Below are 23,102 nucleotides of genomic sequence, written 5' to 3'. Positions count from 1 at the left end.
GTGATGTCAGTAGGCAGATACATACATAGAAGTCAGTTCTACCTGTGCATCCCTTGTGCCCGTAGGCAGTCCCTTCTATGCGTTTAAGTCCCTATTGTGAATCAGAGACATGCAAAGTGTGAACTATGGGTGCAATATTTATTTATTTAATGGTCACTTGCTAGGCGCTTATGCAATTAGCAAAGACTGTTTCAAAGCGCCCGCAGGGCAACAGCGTGGGGTCAGGGGAGGTAGACGATGCATTACAACAAAACATTGAATTAATAATATAACAAATCAGACCAAAATAATAATAAAGAGAGGGGAAGACGAACCTACTATGCCTTGTGAGTGTTCAGAACGTAAAAGTGCAAGAGATTCAAATGAGACTTGGCCACTCACGCTCTGCTCACAGTTTGTATGCGAAATGGCATTATTCTGTATGGTATTGTACAGAATTTGAAAGCACTGTGTTCAGCTCCTGAGGCATCTTGGCATTGGAGCTACCAACCTCATACTTTAATAGAAAAGCAGGTGGTGTCCAGACTAATAAAAGAAGAGCTCAGGGCGAGGGTACACAATCCACCCACTTTATTCAGAGGGTGGACTCCATCCCCCTAGTTGAAATGAGAAACATTGAATGACCTCTCTGAATTTATGAATTAAAGCTGACCTCTGGGATCGAACCTCTGTCATCAGGTTTGCAGGCCAGACACTTCACCACTGCACTACATAACCTGATGAAAAATAACAAACTAAAGATGAAATGTCGCATTTCGGTACTGCATGTTCCAGGGAAAACATTTGTATTGGTTCTTGCAGTTTAAAACATGCACACCTTTTAACGTTTTCAAAAACCATCTTGTTTAGATGGAACTATTAGAGGAAAATACAATCTCTTGGTTTTGTGTTTGTGTTGATTTTATAAAAGGCGAATTCCATTCGTCCTGTGTAATTTGGGTGGCTATGCAAAGCCAATTTAATTAAATGTGCACATTTCACCTTGATATGCTAATTTCTTGCAATGTTGCATCCCATTGCGTTCGTTGATGAGTCCCCCCACTTTAATTTTTAGGACTTGACCTCTGGAAGAGCTATGATCTTCCAGCCCCTCTGGCCAATAAAAACGTGGGGATTGTTCCCTGGCCCTGAAATGTGAATCCAACTAATCTGTTAAAACAAAACAAGGTGGATCCCACTACACAAACACACAGTGGTGAATACATACAGGTCATCTCTTGTATGGGATATCAACCTAACTATGTCATGGTATTAATTGAAAGCAGGGCTGGAGCTAAAAGTTGGGGCGGTACAAGAGGAAGTGAATCTTCTCCGGCAAGATGTCAGGTCACTGGCAGAGTGCACAGAGAACCTAGAGAAAGAGATGGGCCCGAGCACAGCGGACTGTACATCACATAAATAGGAACTTCACGCCCTAGTGCAACGCGTGGGCAACTTAGAAAGCAGGGCGGAGAAGGCGGAAGGACGTGCCCGGAGGAATAATATTCGCATTGTTGGTTTGCCGGAGGGAGCGGAGGGTCCCAACCCTACAGAGTTTATTGAATCTATGCTGCTGCAGTAGATAACCGGAGGAGTGTTATCCCAGGGGTTTGCGGTGGAAAGAGCGCATAAGGCCCCAATGAGGAAGACACTGCCAGGAAGCCCCCCTAAGCTGGTGATTGCCAAGATCCTGAACTATCGAGATCGGGAAAGGAGCCTAGAATACTTCCAGAAGGGTGGAACAATACAAAGGGGGACAGCACACATAACCGCATACCCGGATTACACCCTGATGGTACAGCGTAGTCGCATGAACTTTGGGACTGTGAAGAGAAGACTGCGCGAAGCAGGCCATAGGTATATGTTGCTCTACCTGGCAAAGTTAAAGGTGTTCCACAAAAACAGAACCTTGTTTTTTGAATCCCGGAAGAAGCTATGGGGTGGCTCGACACGCAGGGCAGCCTCCAGGAGTCGGGCATCCAGACGAGTGAAGGAGAAGGAAGAGATAAGTAACCTGTGTCTGGGGCACCGAGGGGTGTCACAGCCTAAGACAATGGGACTTGATTATTGTATAAGATGTAGCTTATGGGCGTACAGGGATATAAGTGGATATGAACCGTGAGCACTGACACTTTTGATGCACGAGAGCCTCACAGAGCTAGTCCTCACACCCTCATACAGAGTAGTTTAGTTAGGTCACTGGTAGTCAGGGGACTCCCTGCTGGGTTTCTGTCCTCGGCATCCCGAGGCAGGACCAAACGCGGGGTTGCCTGAGATCCAGGGATGGAGCTGGGCACTTGTTGGGGGTGGGAGGGGTGCAGGGAGGGAAGGGGCAGTGTGTTGGGGTTTGTTGTTGAGAAAAGGGGGGAGGGGGAGTTTGTTGGGAGTGGGTGGGTAACGAGCCAAAATGAAAATCTCATCAGGCGGGATGGTGGGCGGAGTGGGAGGGCAGGATTTTGTATCTATGGCGTCGGGGTGCCTTAGAGTGGTTACCTGGAACGTCAGGGGCCTCAATAGTTACTTGAAGCGTAATAAAGTTGTGATGTACCTGAAAAGGATGAGGATTGACATAGCATTATTGCAGGAGACCCACCTCACCAGGGAGAAATTGGAGGTGGTCAAGAGAAAGTGGAGGGGGAGCATTGCGGGAGCCACATACTCGGTCTACGCAAGAGGAGTTATCACTTGGGTAGCACCTCATGTACCATTCTAAGTGCTTCAGTCCACGGGAGACCCAGAAGGCAGAATGATAGTTGTGAGGGGGATGCTGGAAAAACTGGGAAGTGAGTATCGTAAACTTATACGCCCCCAACCAAGATACAGCGACCTACTTTCGGACCCTGTATGGTAAAATTAGCCCCCTATTAGGTGGCGGGATCCTATGGGGCGGAGACTTTAATTGTGTACTGAAACCTAAGGTGGACAGATCAGATAGTAAGCTAGACAAACCCACCCCGGCGGCAAAGGTGCTAGAGACCCTCCTGAGAGACTTTGACCTAGTAGATGTCTGGAGGCAGTTGCACCCAACAGATAGGCAATACTCACACTATGCGGCGCCACATGACCTGCACACGAGGCTGGACTACGTGTTCACCGCTGCCGAGCTGGTAGATGAGGTGAGAAGCGTGGGATATAAGGCCAGGGTGCTCTCAGACCACTCCCTCTAGTTCTGGAATGGCAACACCAACCCCTTAGAGCGCGGATTCCGACATGCCGAGACTCTGCAGGATTCGGGATTCCGGGAGGATTTAAAGTACTTCGAGACTTCGAGATTAATACTGGCAGTGTCCGATCTATGGGAACTGTGTGGGAGGCATTTAAAGTGGTAGTGCGGGAGGTGGCTATGTCAAAATCCAGAGGGCTCCAGGGGGGCATAGAACGAGCGGGAAGCGGAGGAAGAGTTGGAAGACATTATGCGTAGGAGAGGCACCTCTAGGGAATATGGGGTCAGGATGAGACAGCTACAACAAGCTAGTAGCGAACACTGGGGCAGACTATGCAAATTAAGCTATAAGAAATATGTGGAGAGACAGCATGCAGGGGGAGACAAACCGGGAAGGTTGCTGGCCTGGCTATATAAGAGCGAGGCACCATGGCCAGTGACCAGGGAAATTAGAGGGGAGGGAGGCCGGATCCTGGATACCCAGGAGGGAGTGAAGAAAGAGTTTCTGGGATGAGGACCCAGGCGGAGCAAGAGACCAAGAAATCCAGGAAACGCTAGAAGATATAGGCTTGCCTACCTTAGACGATTTAGAACAGGCAGACCTGGATGCCCCAATCACATTAGAAGAACTTGAGTTAGTGATTCAACACCTGCCCACTTGTAAGGCTCCGGGGTCAGATGGGCTCCCAAGTGAATTCTACAAAACCTACAAACAAGAGCTCTCCCCCCGCTGCTGGCTATGCTGAACGAGGCGTATGAGCAAGACAGGTTGCCAGAGTCCCTACGAGAGGCGGTGATCATTCCGCTTTTGAAGCCCGGTAAGCCTAGCACAGACTGCGTGTCATAAAGACCCTTTTCGATGCTCAACCAAGACAGAAAAATCCTTACGGCAGTGCTGGCAAACAGGCTTAAGCGAGTCATTGGTAAACTGATACATCCTGACCAAACAGGCTACGTCCCTGGTAGGAATATAACTGACAACCATAGGAGACTGCATCATATTATCGATCAGACAAAGGAGGACCCGGGTGAGCTGGCGATCATCTTGATCGACGCGGTTAAGGATTTCGATTCAGTAAGATGGCCCTGGCTGATGGCGACTCTAGAAGGCTATGGAATGGGGCCGGGGCATCTCAGGTGGGTTAAAATGTTATACAGTTCTCCAATTGCAAGGGTTAAAACGGGTGCCACGATCTCAGACAAATGGCAACTTAGTAGGGGCACCAGACAGGGCTGCCCCTGGTCGCCCATGTTGTATATATTAGCATTGGAACCATTAGCTGTCTGTTTTAGACAACAATATGGGGAAATTGGGATCCACACTGCAGGCGGCCCGCATCTTATTTCATTATATGCTGACGATATACTCTTGTATCTGCGCTTCCCAGAAGAGAATATACAATACATCCTGGAGGTGATGGAACGATACGCTGCCCTCTCCGGCATAGCGGTCAACCCCAAGAAATCCAGCATGTTCCCCCTGGAGAGATATAGACTTGTCCTACCTAAGGGTTTGCCAATATTGCCAATACCCTGGCGAACCAAGTCGTTCCGATATCTCGGAATTGACATATATCACACGACAGGAGAAGAACATAAACACAACACAGTAAAGGCAGTCGAAGGCATCAAAAATAGCATGGGATTCTGGTCCAGACTACCCATGGACATGATGGGGAGAGCTGCTCTAATTAAGATGGTAGTCCTGCCCAGACTGTTACACTTCTTTGTAAATATCCCGCATGTGATCCCTAGACGCTTGTTTGCTAGTCTCCACAGCTTGTGCAGGGGCTTTATATAGAATAACTCCAGAAACAGGGTGACTCTTTGGAAATTACAGAACTCGTGCGATAGGGGGGGGGGGAATAAGCCTGCTGAATTTTGAGTTATATTATCTAGCGGGTCAACTGCAATATGTGGCCAGGTGGCTGTCTGAAGAAGAAACAGCTGAAACCAGGCTGTTGTGCATGGAACCGGCTCCCTACTTCCTTAGAGAGGTGGTGTGGCTGTCCAAGCCAAAGGTACTAGAGATGGTGCGGCTGTTGGCGCTTGGCTGGGAGGTATGGCATAGAGCATGGCAGATGGTGGGATACCCGGCTCCGTTTTCTATGCAGGTGCCACTGGTGGCGCTATGCAGAGAGGACCCCCAACGAGGCGTATGAGCAAGACAGGTTGCCAGAGTCCCTACGAGAGGCGGTGATCATTCCGCTTTTGAAGCCGGGTAAGCCTAGCACAGACTGCGTGTCATAAAGACCCTTTTCGATGCTCAACCAAGACAGAAAAATCCTTACGGCAGTGCTGGCAAACAAGCTTAAGCGAGTCATTGGTAAACTAATACATCCTGACCAAATGGGCTACGTCCCTGGTAGGAATATAACTGACATCCATAGGAGACTGCATCATATTATCGATCAGACAAAGGAGGACCAGGGTGAGCTGGCGATCATCTCGCTCGACGCGGTTAAGGATTTCGATTCAGTAAGATGGCCCTGGCTGATGGCGACTCTAGAAGGCTATGGAATGGGGCCGGGGTATCTCAGTTGGGTTAAAATGTTATACAGTTCTCCAATTGCAAGGGTTAAAACGGGTGCCACGATCTCAGACAAATGGCAACTTAGTAGGGGCACCAGACAGGGCTGCCCCTGGTCGCTCATGTTGTATATATTAGCATTGGAACCATTAGCTGTCTGTTTTAGACAACAATATGGGGAAATTGGGATCCACACTGCAGGCGGCCCGCATCTTATTTCATTATATGCTGACGATATACTCTTGTATCTGCGCTTCCCAGAAGAGAATATACAATACATCCTGGAGGTGATGGAACAATACGCTGCCCTCTCCGGCATAGCGGTCAACCCCAAGAAATCCAGCATGTTCCCCCTGGAGAGATATAGACTTGTCCTACCTAAGGGTTTGCCAATATTGCCAATACCCTGGCGAACCAAGTCGTTCCGATATCTCGGAATTGACATATATCACACGACAGGAGAAGAACATAAACACAACACGGTAAAGGCAGTCGAAGGCATCAAAAATAGCATGGGATTCTGGTCCAGACTACCCCTGGCCATGATGGGGAGAGCTGCTCTAATTAAGATGGTAGTCCTGCCCAGACTGTTACACTTCTTTGTAAATATCCCGCATGTGATCCCTAGACGCTTCTTTGCTAGTCTCCACAGCTTGTGCAGGGGCTTTATATGGAATAACTCCAGAAACAGGGTGGCTCTTTGGAAATTACAGAACTCGTGCGATAGGGGGGGAATAAACCTGCTGAATTTTGAGTTATATTATCTAGCGGGTCAACTGCAATATGTGGCCAGGTGGCTGTCTGAAGAAGAAACAGCTGAAACCAGGCTGTTGTGTATGGAACCGGCTCCCTACTTCCTTAGAGAGGTGGTGTGGCTGTCCAAGCCAAAGGTACTAGAGATGGCGCGGCTGTTGGCGCTTGGCTGGGAGGTATGGCATAGAGCATGGCAGATGGTGGGATACCCGACTCCGTTTTCTATGCAGGTGGCACTGGTGGCGCTATGCAGAGAGGACCCCCAATTGATACAAGGGGTCCGTAGATACTGGGAACCAATGGGCCTGGCCACCCTGGGAGACATATGGCTGGAAGGGGAGGCCCTGGAATTCCAGAAACTAATGGAGGACACCGGGGTGCATAGAGGGCAACATATAACCTACTCCAGAATGGTTAAACGAGTGCGAGGGAAGTGGCCGGCGGTGATGCTATCAGAACAACTGGATGCCACCATGGAGATGATATATGACATCTCGGAGGGTGGGCATGAAATATCCCGCATATATGAGCTACTAGGGTCCAAGATGGGGAAGGAATTGTCCCTACTGAGACAACTCTAGGAGGAAGAGGTGGGAGAGCCTATGTCGGATGGGTTATGGGATAGAGCCCAAAGATATCATAAGAAAGTGTCCCGGAACGCAAGGCTCCAACAGATCCAATTATATGTCACACACAGAGCATATCTGACCCCTAGCAAGATCACCAGGTTTGGGGCCAGTCGACTCAGAGATTCCCCAGGTGCAGGGAGGAGGAATCCGGGATGTTACACATGTTCTGGGCTTGTCCGGAGGTGGGAAGGTTGTGGTCAGAACTGAAGATACGCTTGGCAGAAAAAGGTATTACGCTGGAGGTGGAGTCGGCCTGGGCATGCATGCTAGGGGGTTTCCCTAGGCCACGCAATCTGAGGCACATTAGCAAAATGAAAGACCTGGCATACATTCTGGCCAAACGGAGGATTGCAATGCGCTGGAAGGCAGCCCATAGGCTGCCCATAGGCTAGGATAGAGTTGTGGTGGGCTGACCTCTTGAAGTGGGCAGAGGCAGAATCGGTTGCTTGGTTCGAAGCGGTCAGCAGGGGAGGAGAGGAGGAGGTAGGACACCTAATCGAATGGAGACAACTGGTGGCCACCATGGTGGGACCCCCCCAACCTGATCACAGTGATGATGATATGGACATGAAAAGGACAATAGACCCACCTGAAGACGTACAGGCGGGTGATATGGACATATTGGCTCAAGTTAAGGGGGTGGGAGGGAGCGGGACTGAAGAACGTATTTTGTAATGTTATGTCGTTAAACTTGAACATGGAAGTCCTAATTACTGTAATGTTTGGTGTGTTGTTATAAAATAATAATTTTTTTAAAAAAATAAATAAATAAATAAAATAAACTATGTCATGGTATTTCCTCATTCCAAATCTCAGAAGGGGTTATATGAGGGACACATTGCATACGGTTAAAACTGATGAAGTACTAGGTGCTTGACACCAATTTGATAGAAAATTGAGATTTATTTATTTATTTTTACATTTGTATTGCGTGCGCAAACCTTCACGCATCAGGGCACTTGTTTACATGAGGCCTATTGGCCAGCCAATTCTTGGATGAGTTGCTAACAAAGGTATTGCAGTATTTTTTTCTTGTTGGGATGATTGTGGGCGCTGGTTGGATTCGATTGTCCAAAATCTGGCAGTTTTGCCTTCTGTTTTAAGTCATGGTCCAGTCTTAGAATTATTGGTGCATGTGGTTTTTTATTTATATTGGTATACCAAAACCAAAAATCATCAGTGTGGCAATTATTGCCAATTGTTCAACATTGGTGAGTGCAAACAGCCGACGCGCGTTTCGACCTAAGTCTTTTTCAAGGCAGATATGAGTAAGGAGGTAGACTCTAATTGGAGTTGGTATCTGGTCCTCCCAAGTCCCAAGTCCGGGTGCCAGGTAGGCTGAGTAGCCTGGTCTGATGCCGGGATCGGTGGAGTGTGCCAGTCGTCTTCAATCAGGAATCCAGCCAGCACTCACAATCATCCAAAGGTTTGTCATCCCAACAAGCATCCAACTATTTGGGAACCTTGGAGTTGGTCCCCAGACGAACCATGATCCAGGCTGCAGGCTGAACCTGAAACCACTAATAGGAGGTGCGCAGCGGACAGAGAGGCTACAAAGGTGCAGTTTGGTGTGTCTAGGCAGAATACTATGCAAATACTATGCAAATAACCAGGTTTTGAGACCTCGGTGGAAGGCCCAATAAGATTTATCTGCTCTTAGTGTCGCGGGGAAGGTGTTCCATTGTTTAGCAGCAAGAACAGGGAAGCTCGACCCTCTGGCTAACGTGCGCTTGAATTTTGGTTGTACCAGTCTGCGGGTGTAAGGCATTCTAGTTGGTTTATCTGTTTGGTGCATAACAATTGTTTGGGCAAGATACAGAGGGGCAGATTTTGATATACACCCGTGTGTGATGGTAAGTGTTTTAAATAGGATTCTTTGCTGAATAGGAAGCCATCATACTGCTTTACGGCCATCTGATATGTGATCAGTTCTGGGCAGGTACAGGGCAGCTCGTAGGGCATTGTTTTGAAAAGTCTGGATTTTTTGTATATTGTGTGAGGAGGTACCTGCGAAGAGGGCGTTGCAATAATACAACCTGGCTAATACCACTGCCCGGGCAATGGTTAGAAGAGTTCTTTACAGAAAGGAACCGTGTAGCGGCAGTCAGGAGTTTGGTAGAGTATGCTGCTGTGGAGCAAATGGCATTTAATTGGAGAGAGAGTGAGAGTGTGGCATCGAAATAGACACCTAAGGTTTTTACAGCAGAAGAGACAGTGATCTTAACCGCGTCAATGCAGAATGCTGTGTACTCAGGGTCGAATTTATTTAGTACAGCGTGAGGTCCCACTAGAAGTAAATCTGTCTTCTCGTCGTTAAGGCAGAATCCATGCGCCACCATCCATGCTTGGATGGTGGAGTATGTGGAGTTTAGGGGGCAAAGTCTTGGGTGTAGTTGCCTGATAGAGTGAGTAGGATCTGGGTGTCGTACGTGTAGTTTGTGTAGACTATGCCCTGTGCATCAAGGAGGTGAAAGTGAGGCTTCGGAAAAATATTGTACAATGGGGTAGAGACACATGATCCTTGGGGTACTTCACAGGTAATAGGAGCGGGTGCAGCACATGCTTGGTCGGAGAATACTTTCATGACTCTGCCTTCTAGGAAGGAGGTGATCCAGGCTGCTGTTTCTGGGGAAAAGGCAGCTGCAGATGTGAGACGGTGGCATAGTATACTGTGGTCGACTAAGTCAAAGGCTGCAGATAAATTTAAGAGGAGCAGCAGGGTGGGTTTACCTTTGTCCCTGATCTCATCCATTTGTTTTTTAGGTCGAGTACAGCCGACTTTGTGCCATGTCCAGGGCGAAACCGTGACTGGCAGGCACCTAGGATATGGTTTGATTCTATATGGCGTTGGATTTGGACGTAGGCAGCTGTTTTCAGTATTTTTAAGAGGAATGGTACTGTGGTGATGGGTCTGTAGTTGTTGGGTATGGCAGGATCTACCGAAGGTTTTTTCAGTAACAGTAGGACCCAGGCTTCTTTGAGCAGGGAAGGGAATTTGCCTGTTGAAAATGAGGCATTGACGAAAGCTGTGATGATTGGAGCTAAGTGTCGGCACAATCTTTGATGAGTGGGGCTGGGCAGACATCTCCTTTACATCTCGATGGCTTGAGGCTTTTCAAGATATGTAATGTGTTCCGTGTGGAGATCTTGTTGAAACTGAACCAAGGAGTGTCAGAGGTGCCACACTTGGGGCGGTTGGGGGGTGTGACTGGCAGAGATTTCCTGATGAGAGTGTTTGTGGTTAGATTGTTTGGTGGCTATTTCATTTGAAGCATTTCCATTTTTGTAGCTTAGCGTTTTGTATGCTAGTGCCCCACGCAAGATCTTTCATCACAGTGGAGACTTGGGAGATTCTAACTCTCTGAGGATAGTGAATAACTCTTGTGTGACAGAGTTGGCATTGGCTATCCTAGTGTTGAAGGTAGTGGCTTTAGCTGTGATGATAGCTTGTTTGTATTGTTTGGCCAAAATGGTGAAGCGTCCGTAGGCAAGTTTTTCCAGCAGGATTCTGCAGTTCTTTTTTCGTCCTAAGGTCGGCTAGTTCTTGGAAATACCATGAGTTAGCATTAGATGTGGGTTTGGCTTTATTTTTAACTTGAGGGGCGATAATATTGACAGCAGCAGTTAGAGTGCAGGTGTAGAGCTCAGCTAGGATTTGAGGGCGTAGGGCACTTGCGTAACATGGACCCCTCAGTCATGCTCTCACTTAAAAAAATGACTTCCAAAAACAAATCTGCTTGGAAAAAAGTGCAAGCGCTGCGCCTGGCCTGCAACATTATATCCTCTGCAAGCTTTCTATAGTTGCTTGGCAACCAAAAGCATGCACGTGTGAACCAGAACTCATTAGTTCTGGAGGAACAGGAGCCCACCACGGACCTGTAACTGAAAATGCCCTACCCGGACGGACTTTGCGGCCATGAAAGCAGCATTGAAGCACAGTATGTTAAAACAAAAAATTGTGTTGTATATGTTTGAATGTAATGTTTGCTCGATATTTGTAATGCATATGTGTCTGAGTGTGTGTGCAAGAATGGTGATTGCTTTGTACATTGGAAATCTTACTTGGGTATTTCTTTTTCTTTTTTTGCGAGGGAGTTGTTTACTGTTTATGATAAAATGAGTGCCAGCCTTTTAAAGCTAAAAAATAAGTAAAATTTGCAATATAATCTTAAACGGATTTAAATAATGGTAAGTATCTTATCGTGTTGTTTTCACAGTCACGTAGGTGCGGTGCCAGTGGCCGACCGTAGTCTTGAACAAGATTTTCTTAGTAAAGCATTATTGTATCTTTATCGATGGCTGTACCTGTTTCCTATAATCTGTAACTGTCCAGAAGTGGGCGAGTCCTGAATCCATAACCTGCGCACTGACCACACAAGAGAGCGTTTAAGTCCACTTCTTCTGCACACAATTCTTTTCACATGTCGTCTTGCAATTGCACATGACATGTTTCGGAATGTTGTCTGGTGCAGCTTTTAGTAGTATTTGGACCTGGAGGAGTTCCTCTGTCTGCAGGTGCTAGATCCACATGTCACCACTGGTACAGTTATAAATACATGCGTAATACATGCTGGTGCCTTGCAGCTGAAGTGGCCTGGGTGATCAGGAAAGCCAGGTCGTCTGTATCTTCTCTCCTAGCAGATGAACCTAATCATGCTAGCTCAGTGACTTGCGTGACCGCCTCTTCAGCTGCCTGGCAAACCTGACACCCAGCTGCTTGTAGATTGTCATTTAGGAGTGTAATGTATCTAGCTGTATTATTTTTGTTTGATTGGGAGTTATGTTGGAAGGTAGAAACATGAACATTGTCTTCAACATTACAGAAGTCACACATTTTCCTCGTCGAAGGTGCTGGGGCCTCCTTCATACCCTCAAACATGATGTGGCAGTTTCCTTAGTGATTCTCGAAATACGCATTTAGATGAATTTTTGAGGGTATAATTAAGGGGGTTCCATGTAATAATGTCCCCACAAAAATATCGGCATGCAAAAATATCGCCGTTTTTTGTGGGGACATTTTTTTTTGGCTGCCCCAATCCCCATATATATGGTCACCCATATAATATCGCCACAACCTTTTCCCAGCGATATTATGTACGGCGACCATATATATGGGGATAATATTACCTGATACCATTAAGGGTAGCCAATGTATTGCATTTAGAGGACTTTTTGAGTGTAGCCAACATATTGCATTTAGATGCATTTTTGAGGGTAGACAATGTATTGCATGTAGCTGCACACATAATGTACCACCTGCTTCCACATACTCTCCAGGCTACCACTCTGCACCCATCCACCACAGAGATTACTCTATGACACATTGCACAACACCTCTGCCATTTGGAATGCAGCTATCCCCCACAATAAAGTTTGGTCTAGCTACACACATAGTATGTCTCCCGATCTCACTTACTCTCCAGTCTACCTCTCGGCATCCATGCATTACCCAAAGACACATTAGAATGCAGCTATTCTCCACAATCAAATTTGGTCTAGCTGCACACATATTGTCTCTCTTGCTCGCACACACTCTCCAGACTACCTTTCAGCATCATCCCACTACATGCACTACGCTAACACACATTGCACAACACAACACAACGCATTGGAATGAAGCTTTCCCCCATGATAAAATTCAGTCCAGCTGCACAGATATGTCTCCCGCTCTTGCATGCTCTCCAGATTACCCCTCAGCACCTATGCACTACCCTAAGACACATTGCAAAACATTGCTGCCATTACAATGCAGCTATCCCTCACAATAAAAATTCAGTCTAGCTGCACACATATGTCTCCCGTTCTCGCATACTCTCCAGACTACCTCTCAGCATCCTCCCACTAAGACACATTGCATGACAACTCTGTCATTTTGAATGCAGCTAACCCCCACAAAATAATGTGGACTACCTGCACACATAATGTCTCTCCTGCTCTTGCATACTCTGCAGCCTAACCCACAGCACCCATCCACATTCCTGCTCGACATGGGTGACTAGCAGGGGCTTGGCCACCCCTAGATACCTTCCTATTGGCGAAAATGCGCACACACATTCTATAAGCGCTGATGAATTTTCCATACCTAGACGTCTGTCCCCAAGGGAGTTCAACCTATAGCGCGTTAGGACCATACCAATGATGAAAGGTGCTATGCAAATGCCAATTACATTACATTAGTGTGTTATCATAAATGATATCAGCTGGCCAGTTTGTTTTGTGTGCTCACAAGTGTTGCAGACTTGACATCAACGTCACGGATACATAACATATACAAATTAGTGTTCATTCTTATGTTTCAAAATGCTCTTTGATTTTATGTAGAGCAAGTCGATTACTTTGGTGCTCGCCCCCGCCCCCTCCAAAGCACCCGCTGAGGCGGCTCTGTGGTCCATCAGTTAAAATGGAAATGTGTCCTAAGGAAAACTCCAGTGGTCGATGTCCCTGAGTTTATGATTGAAGGCACATAGCATGAGCCTCACCTTGAACTTCATTAGTCCCCAAGCATACTCCCTGGCCCACACCAAAGAGCTGAAAACAGGTTTAAGCATGTCTGTGAGGGGTTAACAAAAACACATTTTAGGTGATTCAGCCTTTTGTTTGCGAAGACTGGTGCCTCACTAATGGCAATTTGCATAATATCAGATCCTCCTGCCATAGATAAAGCAATGGACAAGTCTGTTCGAGCAAGTATGGCAGTGGGACAAATGGGTTGTATGGATAAAGCCTCTTCGAATGAGAAGACAGTCAGAAACGACACACAGGAAGGAGCAATTGCAAGTCAAGAATTTGAACCTATTAAAATAACCTTTGCCCATGATGTAAATTCGACCAAGAGCAAACAAAGTCCTGTGACCTGTGGACCAATGAGTGATGGTGAGCATGACTGGAGCTGGATTCCGAAAGCCATAGTGGAACAGAAATCAAGCTAATGCCGCAAATCAGAGCTAAAGAACATCATCACGCTTGGCTGCTGGAACACCTGAGGATTTGCACACTTGGCCTCAGGGAATTGGCTAGAAGGCCTTGACAAAGTATGTGCACAAGAAACCTGGTTGGCAAGTTGTCCGACGTTGGACGGCTTTGAAATTGCTTTTAAACCCGCAATTAAAAAAGCCAAAGGCAGACCTATGGCTGGCCTGATGACTGTGGTGCGAAAACGGTCTGGATATAAAATTCAAGAATCCACTAATACTACGCCCTACATTCAATCACCATTGCTGCAGTCGGAAAGCCCGGAAACACATAAAAAGGACTCCAAAGCAACCCAAAGCCACCGGCATTCTCCCCTCGACCAAATAACAGCTATTGTAGACCCGAGAAACAAAAGAGAAGCGGCTTCAAAAATCTTTTTATGTAGAGACTTAAACACAAACTGTCTGGAAATGAAAACAAAAGCTGTAGAGCAATGGTGTGCAGAAATGGAATCCCGAAACATGCACATGTTGAATGGAAACACCACTGGTGATGTACCGACAAGAGCAACCTGGAAGAGATCCCATCAAGAATCCACTTTAGATTACATCTATGTCTCGGAAGCAGTCCATATGAGAGTGAACACACTACAAGTGCTAGACAGATCTGAAAGTGATCATAATTTGGCCAAGTTAGGTATGGATGGCCCTTTGAACAAACCGAATAAGCACTGGAACTATGATATAACAGTGGAATCAAGCCAAATTAGATTGACACTGAGAAGGAGCCAAAAAAACGATCAATAATGCTTATCAGAACGAGCACTGTCCTCTTGAATATGTGCATCTTTTTGAAAATTATAAGGAAAATAAACAAGAGCTGAAAAATTGTGCGTTTAAAAACACCCACGCATTTGACCTCAAATTCAGAAAAGAAAACGTAAAATGCATGGTGAGATAAGAGCATGTGGCAAAATGATCCTAAGGAAAGACATAGAAAAAATTAAAGCTATAAAACAGTCCTACAAAAATTGGCTTAAAACACATAGGAGCACGTTGATGCAAAAAGATGCTGAATTAATGATGAAAAAGAACAATACTCGTGATTTTTGGAGCCTCATCAACTAACAGTCTGGTTCTCAGGCGGCTTTTGAAACAAATATGGTTACAGAGTCCGACTGGTTAGCTCATTATTTGTATTTGTATTTATTTTGTTTAGATAGCGCCACTATACACTACACTACACTACAGTTATAAGCGAAAAAAGGCACTGCTCCAGATCCTGCTGTCCGTTCGCTAGACCGTTGGGACTTGACATTTGATAGAAGTGATATCCTGGACATAATTAACATAGTAAGTACCTCTCGGGCGCCGGGCCCTGAGGGCCTAACCAACTTTACAATCAAAGAAAACCCACAAGTATGTGGTAAGATTTTTGTTATTCACTGTTTAAGGAAATTTCACTTAAGTGTGCAATACTGCTCTCTTGGAAAAGTGCAATCATTATACCAGTCTTCAAGAAGGGCAATCGGGCAAACCCAAAAGATTACCGCCCTATTGCACTATTGGATGTTCTGAGCAAAGTGTATGCAACATTACTGCAACAGAAGCTGGTAGCCTGGAGCAAGTCGTCTAATCACATAGGTCAAAGGCAGACAATGTTTGTCAAAGGCGTTGGCTGCAGTCTAAACTTTATGATTGTTAACATCTTAAAGATGGAAGCCATAAGAACTGGGAGTAAGATCTACCTTGCAATAATTGATCTATCACATGCGTTCGACAGCATCGATCAGGAGCTGTTGTGGACTAAACTGATCAAGTGGAACTGCCCTCTAAGTCTTCTGTTGGCCATAAAAGAGCTCCACACGAACACAGAAATTAGGGTCAGATTAGACCGCTCGGGTAGGCTTTCGGCTCCCATACGAACGCAGCGTGGTGTTAAGCAAGGATGTCCACTTGCAGCCATTATTTTCAATTTGTTTCTTTCCGATATCCATCAGACTATCGGCAGTCCAGTATCATTCTCACCGAAAATCAACAGAGAACATTTAAATCGGCTACTTTACGCCGACGACTTAATTCTGTTGGATTCAACCCTTATCGGTCTACAGAGAAAAATAAATGCAATGGAGACATATGTCAACGCAAACGGTCTGTGCATTAATACATCTAAGACAGAAATCCTAGTGCTTGAAGATATGAGAGGAGCTACGCTACGACATCAGACAACTTTTCGCTGGCATATAGAAAAAATCCCACTAAAAATTGCATTACAGATGCGGTATCTGGGGATGCAGATCAATTCCAGTATAACCGATGCACCCTGGGTGGAAGGGATTAAACTAAAATGGCAACAATTGACAATACAAGCAGTAGTATTAAACAAAGAATTTGGGAAATGCTCATTGCTTCCGGTTTTGGCTTTTTTCAAACAAAAAGCGCTGCCAGCTTTAACTTTTAGTGCAGAATGTGCCTTAGGATACCCTCATGATCTATGGAACAAACTTGAAAATAAATTCTGGTCCAGGGTCCTAAGTCTACCAAGGGTAACCCCGACAGCATGTATTCGATATGAACTCAGTTTAATATCAATCAACGCTAGGGTATGTTGGAACACGCTGACCTTGTATTGAAAAATGACCATAAAAGACGTCTTACCTCAGTTCAAGCTTATGCAAAATCCGGGAATTGTTAATAAAGAAGGCGTTTTGGCTCTATGGGTGAAGGGGTGAACAGACCTATTAATGGGCTTAGATATTAGCACTGACATCCTACATCAAAACCCCAATCATGTTAAAATAAAATGCGATGGAGACGATATTGGTGTGCGACTTGTGATCAAAGAGCTTCCCATACCTCCATGAAAAACATCCCAGGTGAAAAAAGAAGTGCCAATGAAATTCATAGCTCTTGGAAAATATTCCCTGATTTATATCGAAGAAGTCTGTAGATGAAGTTCTGTCTGAATTTGTATAAGACGAAAGAAAGAGAAAGCACTTGGTCAGTATGTATTTCAGCGGAAGAAACCTTGAAACACCTAATGCTTCATTGTGCAGCCCTCCGTCAAGAGAGAATAACCCACCTTGGGAATGTAATGACGAAGAGAGGACTTTTATGTGCTGAAGACTGGTGGCAGATAATGTTTGATGGAAATTATCAAAAACTGACCATAGCCTTAAAATATTTTTTGGGAAGTAATGGTTGCTCGTATTGAAAGTTCAGCTGTAAAATCTTGAAACCTGCAATCGAAAGAGAAAACTGTGTACATATAGTGTCCGACATGCCAAATGGAAGGGCTATAACACAATAGGAACTGCTTATATATATATACTTAAGAGTTAACTTGGTAAGGTCTGGTGGCAGACAAAGTTATTTGGTTCCTCCCTTTATAATTTCTCTAAAAAGATGTTATACGTTTGAGATTGTTGTTTTTTGATTTTTGTTTAAAGACTTTTTTTTAAAGGTTTGTAATAAACCAAATTAAAAAAAAGGTAATTATGAAAAAAAGCAATGGAGTCAGGGGTTTAATAGCTGCAGATTATCACAGGAATTTGTTTGGCCTCTACAAAACAGAACAAAGAAAGTAGCCAACAGGGGAGCTGAACCCTCAAATGAGCACTTCAGGAAATAAACTAAGCACACTGGGACTGTTCCATGTAATAATGTCCCCACAAAAATGTCCACCGTGTAAAAAAAGTCTGGCCATGCCCCCTTTCCAGACGGGGCTGAACCATGATTTATTTTCCCACTAAATGCATTGACGTAGATTGTGGCCCCAGCTTCATGAGAGGAATTTATAGTGCCAATTACTGGCATAGATTGTGCCCAAAGATTGTTGAAAGTGATTCACAGTGTCCATACTGGTACAGACTGTGACACGCTTCATAGAAGTGATTTCAGTGGTATAGGCTATGATCACAGCTTCATTAAAGTGTTTTACAGTGACCATACTGGTATAGATTAGGGCCACATCTTTATGAAGGCATGTTTTTTCATTCTGTAGCATTTCAAAAGAGACTGTGTGTGCCTGGAAGGTGTTCTTTATTCTGCATAATGCAAGATGAAGGAGGCATTGGGCATGTGCAATGGGTGACTCTTGTGGCAGGAGTATCTTGGGGTACCCAAGGCATGGGGGATAAGAGAGGCCACATAACAGCTCTCATTAGTTGTTTGCTTTGCAGTGAAGCTCATGTCTGCGTACCATTTATTAGACTGGTTTGGGTGTTGTGGATCTTCTATTGTGTCTAGCCCTAACCCGGAATACTCATCATACTTTCTCCTCCCCGCCCCCGTTCTCCGTCCTTTCTTGCCTTTAGAATGTTCTATTTCTTTCCCTGCTTCATGCTGCGTTAAGGGTGTTTCCCCCTGCCCCCCTTCTCCCACTCATTTTACAGTGCAATAAACCTTTCAGCCGTCTTTGCATTTTCTTATTCCACACTTATGGGGGATGGCTTCCCTATAGTTGTTTCAGATAGTTGTGTCGTAGTTGGAGTGGTGTCATCATATAACCAGGGTAATTCAGAAATACTCTGATCATTTAATTCGTAAATATTATATTCAGAGGCATTGTATGGGGCAGTGGGGCGTGCTTTTACATGTATATCACTTGTACCGTTTATATGCCGTGTTCCAACGTTGTGTGTCCCGTGTCCCCAGATTAGTTTAAATCCATCCCATATGAGGTGGGTACCTTGTGTTATCATGCTTGTTCCATTGCCTCTCCCCTCATTTATATCTATTGATATAAATGCTATTGCCCAATATATTACTGTGTCCAAACATCATTGAGAAGAATATCATAGCAAACATAAAAAAACACATTCATTACAATATCTACGCAAGTTAACATTTCTATTGCCTTTCCTATCTATTCTAATGCTGTTTACGTCGGGGGCCCCCTCCGTTGCCATGGATTCTCCTACATGATGAAACATAAAATGTTATTAAACAAATCATACACATAACAGTTTTTCTTATTTTCATTTTTCTTCTCATTGTGCATTTATAATTACCATTTTTATGTATTTTTTATTTTTTAACTCAATTATTGTTAGCATATTATGACATTTTTCTAATTATTTTTAAGAGAGAGAGAGAGAGCAATTTTTGTTGTCACCTTAACATTGTCAGCAACATCATTTTACTTTTTACTTTTAGTGTTTCTTTTTCCTGTCACAATTTGTACCTTTTAACCTCCATCTTTCACCTTCTCCATTTGCGTTACCTCTCTTGCCATTCCCATTTCTGTTTCCTGTGTAAGCTTTTTGTACGTCCGTCAAATGTATCCAGTATCTCAGCCCTTTCACTTTTACAGCAGTTGGTGTGCAATACACCACTTCATATGGGCCATGAAACCTTGGAGAGTTCGATCCACATACGAAACTTCTCACATATACCATCTCCCCTGGCATAAGCTGACCTGTTGAACTGTCTATTGCTGGTATTATTGTGTCACTTTTTGCTTCTTGTGTGAACGGGGGTGATAGTTGCCTGGCAATCATACGGGCTGCTTTAGTGAGCTTTGTTAGGTAGTCATTGAATTATTCTCCTAGTTCTGTTGCACTTCTGTGAGCATCTGAGTGTCTGCGGAGTGGGGAGTGTGCTGTATGCATGCGTCTTCCTGTTACAATCTCATGGGGGGACAAATGGTGGTCCTTGCTGGGTTGATTTCTCAGTTCAAACAAGGCCAGGGGTAAACAGTATACCCAATTTTTCTTTAGCGAGTAACACAATTTCAAGAGTCTCCCCTTCAGGAGGCCATTGCTGTTACTTCTTGGAACAGATCATTGACAAAATGTGTCACGTTATCTGAGAGCATTACAGCACAGATTCCCCAGCGGGGAAACACTTCCCGCACTAGTAACTTTGCTGCGCACTTTGCATCTGGGTGGGCACATGGGCCTGCTTCCACCCATGGGCAAACCACCACTATCATGTAGCCTGATCCATTGCATCTTTCGCCCATGTCGGCGTAATCTATGTGCAACTCTCTGAATGGGCCGGTTGGTTTTGGCAGTGTTCCTTGTAGTGTTCTAATTATATATCTGACATGTTGTACATTCCATGGTCAGTTTTGATATTTGCTCCTGCAACCCTGGTTCAAACCAGTTTTCCTGTATCTCTGCTGCAATTCGTTGTTTGGCATTATGAGCTGGGAAGTGAAGCTGTTGAAATGCTATTTCTTATAGCTTAAGGGGCATTACTACTTTACCTGTATTGTTTTGACCCCAAAGGAAGTCAGTGGATGACTGGCTACACCCTGTTTTTTCCCACAACTCCTTCTCCTCAACAGTCGCTCCTTGTTGTAATTCTAATATCTGAGAAATGGGCATGGAATTATATTCATCAGGGCGATCCTCTTCTGCATGTTTCTGCAATATGTACTCACCTGCTGTTTCCTTAGTTAAATATGATGCTTCTTTTGCGGCAGCATCAGCTTCTGCGTTTCCTAAAGAGATGAAATCATTGTTGTTTGTATGTGCCTGGCATTTTACTATGGCCACAACTGTAGGTTCCTTTAGTGCCTCTATCAACTCTTTTAGTAGCTCGGCGTGCTGCACTGGGGATCCGTCTGCTCTATGGAATCCTCTACTCCCTGATCCCCCATGTACTGTTGTTGTCATGTATGCAGAGTCTGTGTATATCATTACTGTGCATCCCTTTGCTGCATGTAGTGCTTCAATGAGTGCTACTAACTCTGCTGCCTGTGCTGAGTAATGGGCAGGTAACCTTTGTTGAACGAGTACTTTATATTCACCTTCCTCTAGTCATACAACAGCCAACCCCACATGCTTCTCTCCTGTCTCTGAATTAATTGATGCTGATCCATCTATAAAGTATACCTCTCCTTCTGATAAGGCATCTTCGCTCGCTGTGGGTGTGTCTCCATCCTGGCCTGTATGTAGCACAACCGTGTGTTTGCATGTCTTCCACAGTGCATGCTTCTGTGAGAAATGTTGCAGGGTTCACTGTTTTACATCTTACTATGTGTATGTTAGCATTGGATAAGATGATCTCATATGCTGTTGCTCTCTGTGTTTAGTGTGCTCTTTGATCTCTCTAATATTGCGAATAGTGAATGTTCCACAGATAATGTTACAGAACATCCCATCACAATGGTTGCACTTTTCTCTATTGCGAATGCTGCGGCTGCGAGAGATTGCTCGCAAGTGAAGTGCCCTTGCATGACTGTGTCTAGTGTACCACTGTAGTACGCCAAAGGCTTAAGACCCAAAGATGTTTTTTGTGTTAGTAACAGCTGTCATGAAGAGACACAGGTGAGTGTGACACATTGCAGTGCGAAAATAGATAAAATGTGCATTTATAATCTGAGTTTGCAAGTACTGGTGCTGTTGACATCAGTTCCTTCAGGGTACTGAATGCATCATGCATTTCTGCTGTACATTGTATTTCTGTGTGTTCTCTTTGTGCTTCTTTGAGTCCCTGCAGTAATGGTTTCATGTACCCTGCATATTCTGATATCCAGGCATGGTAGTAGTTGCACATACCAAGAACCTTTTGCATTTCTTTCTGTTACGCTCACCTGGTATCCACAGGGACGCCACCCATTCGGGTTACTCGCTGGTATGCTTCTCAGCTTTGCCCTGATGTGGTCTGCGGGGAAGGTTCTGCCTGAAAATACAGGAGGACTGTGTTCAAGACTGACCGACTGGGGTAAGTATCCTCCCTCCAGCAGCGTATGATTTCAGTCCCTCTGGCGCCCTCTCCTCACCTTGTGGTAGAATTAGGCATGCTCTCCGTCCTGCCTTCTTTGCAGGGGCGTGTTGTCTTTCATGGGCGAATGTGGTCCATTTACTTTACTGACGCCGGCCCGTTTGATATTGTTCAGGTAGGTCTTATTGCTGTTCTTTAGTTTTGTTGCTATCCTGCATGCCTTTCTTTGTTTTAAAATGTCTCTTTTTTCTCCCTTAGGTATGCGGAGCTTCAGCGTGGCAAACTGGCTTGGTTGAGCCCCGCTGGTAAATGATGGCGCATTAAGAATGCTATGATGCGGTAAGTAAGCGCTATGCACAGCGCTGCAAAGTCTTGCCTTTGCTACCCTGTGTTTTCCTTCCTTGTAGATCGCAGTGTTCTTCAGCGTAAGTGGAATGTCCGGAGTCGTGCCAGCCAAGAGGCGACCAGCCAGGTAAGCCTTTTGAGCAGTTCGTAATTTGTAAATGTCTCTACTACTTTCTTTAATGTTGTCTCTATCTTCCTCTTTCAAGTTGTTCTGTCCGGGAGGCGTGCAGATTCGAGGAAGCTGTTCTCAGGAGCTGCGAGTGGCTAAAGATGAAGATTGCAAGTAAGATGCTGCTGCGAATGATGTTCCTTTTGTCTCCTTGCTGGTTCTGCTTCTCTGAGGTTCGAGGGAATAGCTGGACACGGTGAGCGTCACGTTGCAAGCTGCAAAGTAACGCAAAGCGTTTTGTGTTGCTCGGGTGTGGTTTAAATAGAGCCAACAAAATAGTCCAGGTAAAGTAGTCCCTAGGCCACCACATCCGAAACACTAGACCACATATCTTGGTTCTTAGGAACCAAGCTATGTGGATGCCTCCATGTTGGCTGACAATACAATAAAGTAGTTCCCAAGCACATTGTTTTTCATGGTGTATGAGCCGGGCGCCATAGGCGCCTGGACTGGCCCCATGAGGGTTTTTTAAGAGGGTGCCAGACTCTAGAGGCCCGAGTCCTGACTCCACCTGGCCAATGGGTTTGCCAGGGGGGGTTTTGGGCGAGGGTCGTGACACTTTCACTGTCTTAGGCTCATTTACCACGTGTACTGCAGCTGCTCTGTCTGGTATGATTTGTTTACCATCTTTTGTTGTCAATTGACCCAGATAGAACACTTCTTCCTGGCAGTACTGTAGCTTCCCCTTGTCCACCTTGTAACCTTTGTGGGCCAACAATGTCAAAAGTGTAATAGAATCTTTCCTGCACTCATCTTCATTCTTCCCACAGATCAGAAGATCATTCACGTATTGAATGGTCGTGCTCTTTGTGTCGATGTTTCCTAGATCTTCATGTAAAATCCTGTTGAATATGCTTGGGCTCTCACAGTATCCCTGAGGTAATCTGCAATACTCATATCTTTTCCCTCCCAGGGTGAATGCTGTCAAATATTGTGACTCGGGGTCCAG

This window comes from Ambystoma mexicanum, chromosome 1p, assembly GCF_040938575.1.
Source record: "Ambystoma mexicanum isolate Mex_15411 chromosome 1p, UKY_AmexF1_1, whole genome shotgun sequence".
Lineage (NCBI taxonomy): Eukaryota > Metazoa > Chordata > Amphibia > Caudata > Ambystomatidae > Ambystoma > Ambystoma mexicanum.
This window is presented reverse-complemented; position numbering follows the sequence as displayed.